The sequence below is a fragment of the Dermacentor albipictus genome, chromosome 5 (genome assembly GCF_038994185.2).
Source record: "Dermacentor albipictus isolate Rhodes 1998 colony chromosome 5, USDA_Dalb.pri_finalv2, whole genome shotgun sequence".
Classification (NCBI taxonomy): Eukaryota; Metazoa; Arthropoda; class Arachnida; order Ixodida; family Ixodidae; genus Dermacentor; species Dermacentor albipictus.
Window position 1 is genome coordinate 168,215,402 of NC_091825.1, and position 14,120 is coordinate 168,229,521.

Consider the following 14,120-nt stretch of genomic DNA (forward strand, 5'->3'; position numbering starts at 1 on the left):
ATGCCTGAACCTCCGATTTCATGCACAGTACTGAATTTCCGAATGTGAGGCCAGGTACCATAACCCCTTTCCATACGCCCCTAGCCACCTCGTACCTATTATAGTTCCAAAGTGCCTTGTGTTTCATTACAGCCGAGTTCCTTTTCACTTTTTCAATCATGATTTTTTCCTGTTCTTCCAAGTACTTTTTGCCCTCGTTTAGCCATATGCCCAAATACTTGTATTTTTGAACATGATCAATCTTAGTGCTTTGTATTTCCAATGGCTCCCCCCTTTCTGCATTGTATACTATTACCCCTGACTTCTCTCTACTGAATTGGAGTCCCAATTTTTCTCCCTCCTCTCCACATATGCTCATTAGTTCCTGTAGTCCTTCTCGGGTGTCAGCAAGCAGTACTATATCATCTGCATACATCAGTCCGGCTAGTACTCGAACTACCTTCTGCCCTTCCAGCATATAGCTTATGTCGGTTCCTATTGTGCTCTGTTCTAGTCTCTTTTCCATTTGGCTCATGTAGATCATAAAAAGCAGAGGTGACAATGGACAGCCCTGTCTGAGACCGCTTCTTAGTTTAGCTGGCTTTGTAGTTTCCTCCTCCCATGTTATCTCTACCTCATTATCTGTATAAACTTGTTGTAGGAACTCTATCATCTTTCTCTCTAGACCATATTCCCTCAACTGGCTCCATAACTTTTCTCGGTTTACATTATCATAAGCTCCTCTAATGTCTAAAAAGGCTATCCATAGTGGTTTCTGCCTGGCTGTCGCTATCTCTATGCACTGTGTTATAACAAATAAATTATCATCTAGCCTTCTGTTCCTTCTAAATCCATTCTGCAGTTCTCCCAAGATCTCTTCTCGTTCTGCCCATTCCTCCATTCTCTCCTTCGCCATCTGCATTGCTACTCTGTATATGACTGATGTGATAGTTATTGGCCTGTAGGATTTAATGTTGTCCTTGCTTCCCTTACCTTTGTAAACTAATAACATTCTGCTTGATTTCCAGTCCTGTGGAACCTCTCCTCCTACTACTATTTGTTCAATAAGTTGTCGTAATTTTAGTTTACTTTTCTGGCCTAATATGCTTATCAATTTCATAGGTATGCCGTCAGGTCCTGTCGCTGTTCCCACTGGGACCTTGTGTTCAATTCTGTCCCATTCCTTACTTGTCATCCTTCTGTACTCCTCCTCTAATTCTGTCCTGCTGTTGTCATTATTCTCCATTTCGTTACCCACTGGCTCTGCAAATGCTGCCTCTATTGTTAACCTAATATATTCCTGAGCTTCCTCTCCCTCTACCTTTGTTCCATCTGGCGTGGTCAGTGAGTGCCATGCTATGGTGTCTGGATAGGGGAGGTGTGATGACCGGCCAGGAAAACCTGACCCCCGTTCGCGTGAATGCCGCGGGGCAGCGCTGTTGTCAGGGGCGCCGTCAGCACGCGCGGCCGTCCGCTGCGTGTTTAGAGGGAATGCTGTAGTGGAAACGCATTTGACTGAGTTTTAGAAATTTTAGCTAATACTGCAGTCCCTTAGACATTGCAAAGATAGTATTGCGCTACGGTTATCATGCGGTTTTCGAATACGGGGTAACACAACCGAGTTTTCTGCTGGCAGAAAGCGAGCACGCATTTTAGCAATTCCATATTAAAGCCACTAAATCAGCGGGGAGCTTATCTATCGTAGAATGCTGTTTGCACGATTTATATGCAATCGTATTCTTTCTTCTTCGAGATCAACGCGATAACTGCTAGGATCCCCCGGAATGTTCATTTTCGCCACCCGTATTTTTTTTTTTAGTTGTGGGCGTTATTACGTACGAAAGCGTTTAAGTTCGTTTACACCTGCCAAATCAGCATTAAACCATGACATACCTTGTAGTGCAACGTCCTGGAGTCATTTCATTCTTACTGCAATTCAAAAACCAGATAAACAAAAGCAACATATGTTTCTGGACGAGCAAACTTTATTGCATACAGCAGCTAGAATGTACTTCCAATTCTGCTGCTTGTTTTACATCAGGCAAGGCTTCGTTCTTTTGCCTTCTTTCTCATCCATTTCCTGGTTGAGGCTCTTCAAATGAAAGTGGATTCTGGTAAGGCAGAAAAACCTGACCACCGATTCTGTAAGTGCCAGGCAATGCTCCACACAACCAATTTGTGGCACATTTGTACTCGCTTTCTTGAGTATGCTGAAGGCAGCTTTAGAATGCAGACGCGTTCTGCTAAATTCATATGTTAGCCTGCTTTCAAGAGCTTGAATCACACGATACAATGACTCCGACGGGTAGAGAACCCCACCCAAGTCCCACTCTTTGGAGGCATCAGCTGAGAGTTCTTTTGGGACACAGTCCCTCGGCACAAGGCAGGCATCCCTGCATGCTGCAGAGCTAGTTGAGAGCACACGCTTCCTGGCCGCGTAGCCTGCAATGTAGTATACCAAGCGAGCATCGCTTCGTTTTTCAACATAGTCCACGTGGTCCACGGGCACTTCAACAGCCTCCATGGGTAATACATCATCTTGTTTCTGATTTTCCAAGAATGCCTCTTCCGCAGAAAGAAGGGAGTCCAGGGGTGCGATCTTGTACGCGTTCCAAAATAGAACGGAGGCGGTCCGTTCCATCGAGCCGCACACAGTTGGTCAGTTTGAACGGTGACGAACGCCATGACGTCAATTGTGAAATGATATCTGCTGTCAATCATTCCATGTTGTCTGCTATCGGACGAACGCGATGGAACGGACCGCCAATTTCGCGACGGAAAGAACGGACCGCCTCCGTTCGAGTTTGGAACGCGTACAAGATCGCACCCCAGAAGTCCTGGCGACATGCTTCCACCTCTAGGGCTCTTTGCAAGACTGTAAAAGCTCAAGTACCTGCAAATGTTGAAATTACAGAAAGCTGTTCAGCAAAATTATTTTTACAGCCAAAGATATACAAGTACCTGATGATAAGGATGAACTGAGCCGGGGTGGGGTAATCATTTGCACCACTTGCCTGCCGTACTATCCCAAACGAGCGCTCAAGGCAGTCTTGGCTCAGGTGCGACGTCATCAGGTATCTGAAGCCGACCTTTTCGGTTAAGTACTTCAGGAGGGCCTTTGTGGAATGTATTGAAACACGTAGCGGTTTGTCGGCCCTTGGAATGGCATGCGCCCACTTCAATAACAGTTCTTGGCATGTCGGCGCACGGAAAAGGGACATTTTTTCCGAACAAGATTTATAACCGGAATCGCACCCTAACACGAAGCACCACCTCTGAGTTTTTTTCTTTGAAGTTGAAGGCGTCTTCGTCAGCCCACAGCAGTTATAAATAAGCAGCACACGCAACAATCTGCAGCAAAACACACCGTGAACATCCGGCGCCCAGGCGCTGTCTAGCCGGACTCGCTGCCTTCTCTGCGCAGTCTCCGCGGAAATGCACACGGCGCCCCGGGCCGCAGCGCTCTGTATTGCCCTAGCGGCAGTCACGCGCAAGGGGATCACCCCTCTCTATGGGAAGGGCGCCGCGGTCATCACACCTTCCCTATCTAGACACCCTAGCCATGCTGCTACGCTGCTACTGTTGCCGGATTAAAACTGACTACTGTCACCAAGTCCAGCAAGCGTCTCAGGAGCTGGCAACCTCGCCGCGTAGCAACATGGCGGCGCTCTTGAGGTTCCCGATTTTAATGCATGGGCCCTATGGGTAGCTTGTCCTCTAGAGTCAGTATTAGCCCCGAGAACGAACACGAGCGGCGCTGCGAGCGCCGCTCGCGTGACGTCAGGGAGGGGACTCGCGCCTGTCGTCTGCTACAGTTCGTGCGTTGTACGGGCGCTTTCTGCGGTGTTTTCGTTTGTTCGCCCTCGTTCTCTCTGCTTGTATACTTATGGTGGTCGTCTCAAATATATTTTTATGACGTCTTCCTTTGCGAACATTTATTCAAAGAGCTAATTTCTTAGACAACAATGCAGCTCTCGAAGGCAACGCTACAGTGCCAGCCGAAGCGACGCAGACCAGCCCATTGCGGGTTTTTCATACGCGGATAGACAATCGCAAAAGCATAGCCTATAGGAATCCAGTTATGATACCATACCTGCCGCGCTGCAACAAGTATGTCACAAAGTTGGCTATATATGACTTCTACAGCAGTCACGTTGATTTTATTCCGCTAAAACAGGTTTGCTCACGACGAGTAGTTCATGGTATAATATCGAATTTTTGCATTTCCTCACAGAAACGCTCGGCAGTAGCACGGTGACTTAACTAATACTGGAGCTTAGATTCTACACGCCTCACTTGCTTCTTTCTCTGCTTGTCAACATTAGGCGGTTCTTCACGTGTTTATTTTTTTTAAGCAGCGGAAATTTGAAGTAAAGTTAATGAAGGCTTACAGCTATTTACAGAGTACAAATAGGAATGTACCAATATATATTCCCTTTTCCGTGCTACACGTTCAACTCACCTCTTTAGAGCGCGTTTGTTAATGATTAATAATGCATGTTATGTTCCTCTTTTTTTGTCTATGTTACCAAGTGAATATCATTTATTTATTTCAATGCCGCAGTGTGTTTTGCATTGTTATCGTGGAAATATTTCACTGTGCTTTCATATATTGTATAACTGCAATGTTTTATGGCCACTATATAGATGTAATTTATATGGCGCTTGATGTGTTACCCCATGCAGCCATATTGTACCTAAGAGGGTGAGATTACCTCAAGCCGCGTCTGTGCGGCTTTTTTCCCTCATCCACCTCCATTTACCACTCCTCTGTACATGTGTGTGTGTAAACGGAAATTAATAAATCAAATCACATCAAACTCACTTGAGAAATTTACTGGTGCTTGTTGCTTAAGGAATATACATGACGAATCTGTTTGGCAAACTGACACAGGCTGCTCGGCCCAATTTTTTTAGTGAAGTATGCCTGCTGGACCACATAGCTGCAGCCAGAAAGCAGTCGAAGCGTCAATGACTAGTAGTATGGGACATATTGAAGATATCGAAATTCCCCCTGTGGAGGGTCAGAAATCAAGTGAAAGTATATGCAAGGCTTGTGGTGCTTTCTTTATGAATGTTTGCGATTGGATTGGAGCAAACTTAAATTAGCCTGCAAGGTTCTCTTTTAAGTACCGACGAAGCGAATAGTTATCCGTTTGTATAATTAAATAATGCTGGATCGAGACATGGTGAGACAAAAGGTGCTTGAATTTTCCTTTTGTAGGCAATCTAAGCTGCGTAGTAGTAGTTCGAGAATACTTTAGCCATTCCAGTTGGCACTGTAAAAAAATGCTTTATGGTTTTAATTCGAAGTTGAAGTGAACTGATGGGTTTCGCGAACATAGCGTGCCTCGCCATACGGACAGTCGATTGCTACCGTTACGTGATCAGGGGTGGGCCATATTGTCGATAAAGGCTACTGAGGGCCACTATGATACATTTCATCACTTTCAATTGAGTGGCTGTCGATCTCAACAACGAAACTTTTCTCTCAGGTGATTGCGTCTATGGTGTTTGTGAATTAACTATGTAAATACTCTACATGACACGCCGTCGTGTTAGCAGCCATGAGCAATTCGTTTTTTGGAGGCCTGTTTCAGAGGGGGATGAAAGTAGCAGCAAACATTTTCATAAGAAATGCGCGCCTAACTATTTTTTTACGCATTAATGAATGGCCATATTTGAATAGAACAACACAACAGAGTAATAGGAATCATGATGACAGCTTCGCTGGGCAGTGTCTTTCTAATATCGGATAACATGTTGACGCCAATTACCAAATTTTTCTTCCACGTAAAATGCAATACCTCTCATAGCTAAATACTAAAGGAATGTTAAGTGTTTAGCGAAGCATCATACACAACTTCGCGCGTTGAATTTGCAGATATTCTCTTTTTAGTCAAAATTTACCGATAGACACGGCGCATATATGCATTGCAAAAACTTGTAGACCCCTTTAACGCTACTTAGCTTGCGATATCCAAGTCGCAAAGTTTCTCGACTCACACGCTTTTGAAGAAGAAACTGTGGTTAAGGTATTGCAGCTGAAAGAAGCCGACTTATTCTTCAATACGTACGGCTCGAGCCACCTATACCCCAAGCATACACGAAGGGAACGAGCGCGCGCGGCAGCCGAGCGAGCCGGAGCGAGCGGCGTCCTGGCCGTGACGTCACTCGCGAGAGGGCGCCATTCCTCTTTCTCGGGGCTAATAGTAACTCTATGACCTAGAGGGAAATCTGGCGCTGCTGCGCTGTGGTATGCATGGGAATGCCCGGAATGCCGGTATAATGTGGATTCGGATTGGCATCGTTCTCGTAGAGACAGGACACCTTGAAGACGCGCTTGGCAAGTACCGTTCCGTCTGTCACAATGATTCATTTTCTACGAGAACAGCACGTGAAAAGCTATTTTAGCTTTATTATTACGCGAAAACATGTTTTGTTTAACTATGAGAACTTGTTATTGTGTGTACGACTACATGTTACGTAAAAAGTATCAGCGAGCCGCTAAAGTTGGAGGACAGACGACAAAGGTTCGCGCTCGCTTTGAAACCATAGAGTTACTATACTGACTCTAGAGGACAAGCTACCCATAGGGCCCATGCATTAAAATCGGGAACCTCAAGAGCGCCGCCATGTTGCTACGCGCCGAGGTTGCCAGCTCCTGAGACGCTTGCTAGACTTGGTGACACTAGTCAGTTTTAATCCGGCAACAGTAGCAGCGTAGCAGGGGGTGGGTTGGTTGCAACAGAAAAAGGGAAGAACGCAGAGGAGGAGGCCTTGGGGCGCTGGTGAAGGGACAGGACTGGGAAAGGGTAAGAGAGAGCTGCAGTGAGCACATGTGGCTCAAGGGCACCGTAGGGAAGGTTGAGACAATCCTGGGAGTTGTGTATCTGAAAACGGGGAATGGGTCGAAAGAGGAGAATGCAGAACATTTCAAATGTATGGCCAAGGACATCAGGGAGGTAGCTATGAAACGGGAGATAATCATCCTAGGGGACATGAATGCACATTTGGAATACTTTGACGGGGCGACAGATGCAACAGGGCAGATGTTAGTAGATTTTTGTGAGGCTCATGATTTTGTGATAGTTAATACAGAAATTAAATGTGATGGGAAAATAACATGGGAAAGAAATAACACCCACTCGACAATCGACTACTGCCTAATGTCCCACAAGCTGTATGAACGGTTGGGATGTATGGAAATTGATGAGGAAGGTACAAAAAGCCTGGGGAGTGATCACAAACGAATCAAAATCAGTTTTGGAAGGACAGTACCACTGGTAGAAACTATAAGGAAAGGAAAGGTATGAGCAAATTGAATGACAGGCAGCTACAAGAAGTGGCGAAAAACATTGAAAGCATGGTATCCAAGCAACCACAAAGGGCATGGACATACGACGAGTTAATAGGTATTTTTAAACGAGAGCTAGAGAAGGGACAGATTAGGAAACTAGGAAGTAAGCAGGGTAAATATAAACCGAAAAGCTGGTGGGACCGAGAAGTTAAGGAAGCCGTAGAGCAACGCAAAGAAGCGTGCAGAAAACACAGAGCAGCGAAGAAAAGGGGAGCCACACCAGAAGAGGTGGAGACTAAATGGGAGGAATACCTTGCAATGAAAAGAGAAGCAATGGCATTAATTCAAGCCAAGATAGCAAAAGTGGGGGTACAGTGGATGTTAGAGATACGAAAAAAAGACAGGAATGCCTCTAAGAAATTTTGGGAACACATTAGGCAACAGAATAAGAAGACAGAGGTGGTTCAGCACTCACTGACCACGCCAGATGGAACAAAGGTAGAGGGAGAGGAAGCTCAGGAATATATTAGGTTAACAATAGAGGCAGCATTTGCAGAGCCAGTGGGTAACGAAATGGAGAATAATGACAACAGCAGGACAGAATTAGAGGAGGAGTACAGAAGGATGACAAGTAAGAAATGGGACAGAATTGAACGCAAGGTCCCAGTGGGAACAGCGACAGGACCTGACGGCATACCTATGAAATTGATAAGCATATTAGGCCAGAAAAGTAAACTAAAATTACGACAACTTATTGAACAAATAGTAGTAGGGGGAGATGTTCCACAGGACTGGAAAACAAGCAGAATGTTATTAGTTTACAAAGGTAAGGGAAGCAAGGACAACATTAAATCCTACAGGCCAATAACTATCACATCAGTCATATACAGAGTAGCAATGCAGATGGCGAAGGAGAGAATGGAGGAATGGGCAGAACGAGAAGAGATCTTGGGAGAACTGCAGAATGGATTTAGAAGGAACAGAAGGCTAGATGATAATTTATTTGTTATAACACAGTGCATAGAGATAGCGACAGCCAGGCAGAAACCACTATGGATAGCCTTTTTAGACATTAGAGGAGCTTATGATAATGTAAACCGAGAAAAGTTATGGAGCCAGTTGAGGGAATATGGTCTAGAGAGAAAGATGATAGAGTTCCTACAACAAGTTTATACAGATAATGAGGTAGAGATAACATGGGAGGAGGAAACTACAAAGCCAGCTAAAATAAGAAGCGGTCTCAGACAGGGCTGTCCATTGTCACCTCTGCTTTTTATGATCTACATGAGCCAAATGGAAAAGAGACTAGAACAGAGCACAATAGGAACCGACATAAGCTATTGGCCTCGAGCTCCACCACTGGAAATGCTGGCGCCACCGTCGGCGTGACGTGCTAGGAGGGATCACGTGGACATAGCGGCCGCGTCGGCTGCTTCGGGCGCGCCGAAGCGAGCTGAAAACGAGTTTAAATTCCCTCGTACGCTGCGGTCCTCATTTAGTGGCGAAATTTTCCCGCTTCGAGTGTCTCCTTTACAACGCTTGAAAGCACTACAATAGGTAGTGGCTGCCTTTGAAGGCGCGCAACATGGTAGGCTACTGCTCGGTGCCGCAGGGCCGGACGCACGTAACGGAGGCCGGTGTCAGGCTTATTCACACGTAGCCGCAGGACAAGAAGCTGCGTGAAGCTTGGCTCGCGAAACATAAAACCGGCAAACAGTCATCGGCTACAACTCGGGTATGCAGCAAGCACAGACGCGAGGAAGATTTCTGCTACGGCGCCCGTTCTGCAATGTTCTGAAAACGCGCACTGAGACGCTCGCCCGAGCCCGCTGCCCGACTAATGTCATGATGGTTTGGTCTATGAACTTGTCGATGCTATAGATACTGGCAAGTTCAGTGGAGTGGAAAGGCAGCGGTAAGAAGCACATTTTAAAAAACCATGGCATATGGTCATGTTTGTGTTATGAGTTAATGCACTGGATTACAAAAAAGGAGCAGCGGGAAATTGCACGCTGAGAACACCGATACACATACAGTGCGAAGCAACTCGAGAAATAGTATTGAAAGGTCGAAGAACTTAGAAGAAAAAAAAATTGAATCGTCGCGACGGCACATCACAGTCCCCGTAGGCGTCGAAGTTTCTACAATGAAATTATTTTTGAACAGCTCTGATAGCACCCACGCAACAATGGTTGCTTGTATACTGTCAAATGCTCATATTCTGCGACCTAAAGCTCATGGTACGGTGCGAAAACGCGGGCGCGGAGAAAGCGACACAGTGCGCGGACAAGCATGCAGACGCGCAGTCGGTCGCTGCGAATCTGCGCGATCGCTGCATTGAGGCTTCGTTCTATTACACTCCATTTAGTTATACAAACACTATAAGAACATATTTCACATAGTTCTCTCTCAGCGTTTACCTACCTTTCACGCAAGAAGCCGGTTGGGGAGACTCCATCGCGGCGTCCGCGCGCAGTGGCGTTCGCTTACGTATTCGGTAAAGAGATAGCGTCTGTAAACGATTGTGTGCTTTCAGTTTGCCCAAGATTAATATTTAGACAGCAAAAAACCTCTCTCGCTTCGAAAGTACTTACAGAAATGTCCGGGAGAGCTCGCGCGTGGTGTTTTCAGTGAGCGCTGACAGCAAAACCTATGAGGAGCGCGCCACGTGATCCCTCATACTACGCCAGCGAGGCGCTTCCGATAGATGGCGACTCCGTAACTCCTCGCCGCCAATATGCTGGAAGGGCAGAAGGTAGTTCAAGTACTAGCCGGACTGATGTATGCAGATGATATAGTACTGCTTGCTGACACCCGAGAAGGACTACAGGAACTAATGAGCATATGTGGAGAGGAGGGAGAAAAATTGGGACTCCAATTCAGTAGAGAGAAGTCTGGGGTTATAGTATACAATGCAGAAAGGGGGGAGCCATTGGAAATACAAAGCACTAAGATTGATCATGTTCAAAAATACAAGTATTTGGGCATATGGCTAAACGAGGGCAAAAAGTACTTGGAAGAACAGGAAAAAATCATGATTGAAAAAGTGAAAAGGAACTCGGCTGTAATGAAACACAAGGCACTTTGGAACTATAATAGGTACGAGGTGGTTAGGGGCGTATGGAAAGGGGTTATGGTACCTGGCCTCACATTCGGAAATTCAGTACTGTGCATGAAATCGGAAGTTCAGGCATGCATGGAAACGAGACAGAGAAGTGTAGGCAGGTTGGCCTTAGGAGCACACGGGAACACCCCTAATGAGGGAGTGCAGGGGGACATGGGATGGACGTCATTTGAAGGTAGAGAGGCAATAAGTAAAATAAAATTTGAACAGAGACTCTCAGCACTGGAGGAAAAAAGGTGGGCAGGAAAAGTGTACAAATATCTGTACATGAAAAGTTTGAACACAAAGTGGACACTCCGAACGAGGAAGCTGAGGAATAGATACCTACAGCCGAGGGAGGGGATCCAAAGTGGTTCTAGTGTGGGAAAGGAGGTGAAGGAGACGGAAAGAAAAATGTGGGAAGAAAGAATGCTCGGAAAGCCATCGCTATCAATGTATAGGTCACAAAAACAGGAGATTAAGAGAGAGCTCTTATTTGATAACTCGCGGGGCAGCTCACTATTATTCGAGGCTAGGACGGGGGTTTTGAGGACGAAAACATACAGGGATAAATTTGAAGACGTGGACCTTCGGTGCGCAGCTTGCGGAGCAGAAATGGAGACCACTGAACATATAGTGCTGAGATGCACAGCCCTTCGCCCGACCCAGGCAGAGGGAACAGAGGCAGATATGGAAGGGGCATTAGGTTTTCCCGGGGAACGAGGGCAAATAGATGAGAAAAGAGTGGCAGTAACGAAGGGGAGGCTAGAGGATTGGTGGAGGAAGTCAAGGGATAGATAATAACATAAATCAGGGACAAAATGTTTCCTCTACTGTTTTAGATAGTTATCTTTGGGAGGGGAGGGAGGGGAGTAAAAACTAGGTTGGGGAAAAAAAGAATAATAATAAAATAGGAGGGGGGGACAAAAGGCTAGGTGGCGCCAGCCGCCGCCCGTTACAAAGGGTATAGCCGCCATCCATCCATCCATCCATCCATCCGGCGTCTCGCTTGTATTGTTGTGATGTGTGCGTGCAGCCGAGTGTTTGGGCTTTATAAGTCGGTTCTTTATTCTATGTTGCGGGATGGTGTGGGTGTGGTCCATGTTGGCCGTACAGCTGGCAGTTATGCAACCGAGGGATGATCCTGTTCAAGTTTCTGGCGGTATGCGGTTTTCAGCGGTCACGCCTGTTGCAGGAGTGTCACTCGACGACGTTTCCAGCTCGAAGCTGTGGTCAGATTCCTCGTTGGCGTTCCGTAATTATCTTCGCACGGGCGCGGTATGTTGCAAAAGCCGCCTTCGCGATCTATCGTCGTGACGATAGATCGTTTTTTTTTTATTATTATAAGTAATGATCCAGCTGTAGGGCACATGTAACCGACAAACGGAAGTCTCAGGAGAGCACCTGAGATGATAGTAGAGCAGGCGGCGCAGGAACTCCAGGGCACCCGAGGGACAGTGGGGGGATCAAAGCTCGAAGCAGAACGGTACGTAGGTTGGGGCCGCCGAGGCAGGTGTCTGCCAGGGAGTGTTCGCACGGACAGCTCCCCAGGCACGCGCAGCCGTGCCTCGCAAGGTCGATATCACCTGCGCCCATTGTCTTTCTTTTGCCTCGGCGCAGTGAGCACGATTATCGAGAATAATGTGGAGGGCATCCGGTGCAGTCGCGAATGCATCATGACAAATGTAGCTCGCGTCGCCTGGCGTCTGTAGTAATATCAGAGTTGGTTGTATGAACTTTATGCATAATACGTTTTGTTACGGTACCTCAACGGAATGGGTCTAGAGGACGGTGTTGGTACATTTTTTCGTACCGCCCTAATCCTATACCCCCACTACAAACACGCACATACCCCCTTTTTTATGTATACATACAATTCCTTGCCATGACGGATCATAGCCTCCTTTATTTTTGAAAAATAGAGGCGGCTGTGGACCGATTGACCAGTTCAAGTTGTCAACTTGTCAGTAACTGTCGTAGGAATCACTGTAATAAACATAATTCCACGATCGGATTGTTTACTTTCATTTTTTGTTGTAACACTGAGGACTACATAGAACTTTATTTTGTATATGTGAGAGAAGTATGTGGCTATCACGAGCTTAAGCCAATGTGCGATACACAGACAAAGCAGCTGCTACAACATGAACTGCATTGAGGGCCACACAACACATACGTAATTAAAGGTGCAAAATATAGGGGGAAGCTTCAAAATACGCTCTGTAGCACTGCAAAGTATAACATATATTGTATGTGTACAATAAATGTTCAAAAATACAATGCATCAATGTCCCATTTGCCTTCAAGTTTATTATGAAGTTCAAGTTTACTGAAGTTTATTATGAGCATATGTACAACAGGAATCAACTAACACACCCGCAGTCAAGGTGGCTGTTCGAGGTGTGCTGGCTGCCTCGGTGTAAGAAAAAGAAATTGGGTAAATGTCGACACCAGTGCCACTGCTTCTTGCCTCTGCGGCATCTTTGTGCACAAGTGTGCTGGCGTGGTGAGGCGTAGGAGTCATCTGAGAGAAAGAGTATTGTTTACATGGAGAAGTGGCTGTTTACATTGCCTGTCACTTTCCCTCAAATGTTTCCTTGGCGACTAGGGTGACACACCCGCAGTCAAGGTGGCTGTTCGAGGTGTGCTGGCTGCCTAAATGAAATAAAAAGAAATTAGATGAATGTCGATACCAGTGCTATTGCTTACCTGCATTTGCCTCCACGGCCTCTTGGTTTGTGGAGTCTGTATGAGGGAGCTGCTGTGGCTAGGCGTAGGCATTGTCTAAGCAAAAAGAAAAGGCCATTTAAATGGGGAATTATGGAAATAAATGCAGTTATGTCTGCTTCTTGCACTCTTCTTGCCTAAAAGTTTTCAAACATAGTGTCCAGAACACACCAGCACTTTGACTGCTTCTGCTTTTTACCTGCAGGTGTTGTTGCGAGATCCTTAGTATGGCTGCATGCAGCATTGTAACACTTGGTGGAGGCATTTGAAGTGGTAGCCGAAAATATAAAGAATCATCCTTGTCTGCACGAATGCTTTCAATTTCTAAATGCAGTGGTAACTATCACTATTGGTGCAAGGCCCCCCCACATCTATGCGGCAAGTGCCATAGCTCGAAACTGAATTGTTCCTTTAGTGTTTCACAAGGCATCTGACATGCCCACATTAGATGTGATGTGTTTGTTTTTATTTATCCCAGTGTGGAGAGAGCATCATTAAATGGCTGAAGTACTATAGCGCCAAACAGACGACACAAGAAGAAGAGACACGGACGAGCGCTTATGTCCGTGTCTCTTCTTCTTGTGTCGTCTGTTTGGCGCTATAGTACTTCAGTAATATGCACCAACTAGCCCAACAAAAAGTTCTGCTGAAATATCATTAAATGTTTTGTTTATTTTTGCGTGTCTTGTTTTTTGGTTTATTTCTGATTTTATCATGATGCTAAAGTGACTTATGTAATGGCAATCAGCTTTTGTTTTGCAGAAAAACAATGCATTTCCTGACCCATTGTTTGACATCCCCTCACTAGCATAATTTTGCAGAGTATTCTACCTATATTGACTTGCTTGACCTCCACTAAAGGGTCTTGCATTTTTAAATACGACTCTTTCCTTAAAATCATTCGACACTTCTCATAATTTCTGTACCTTGGGCTTCTGATACTCTGCATTCACTATTCTTGCTTGTTTCTGACTAGAAATGTCTTCTTCAATTTAGAGCTTAAATTTTACC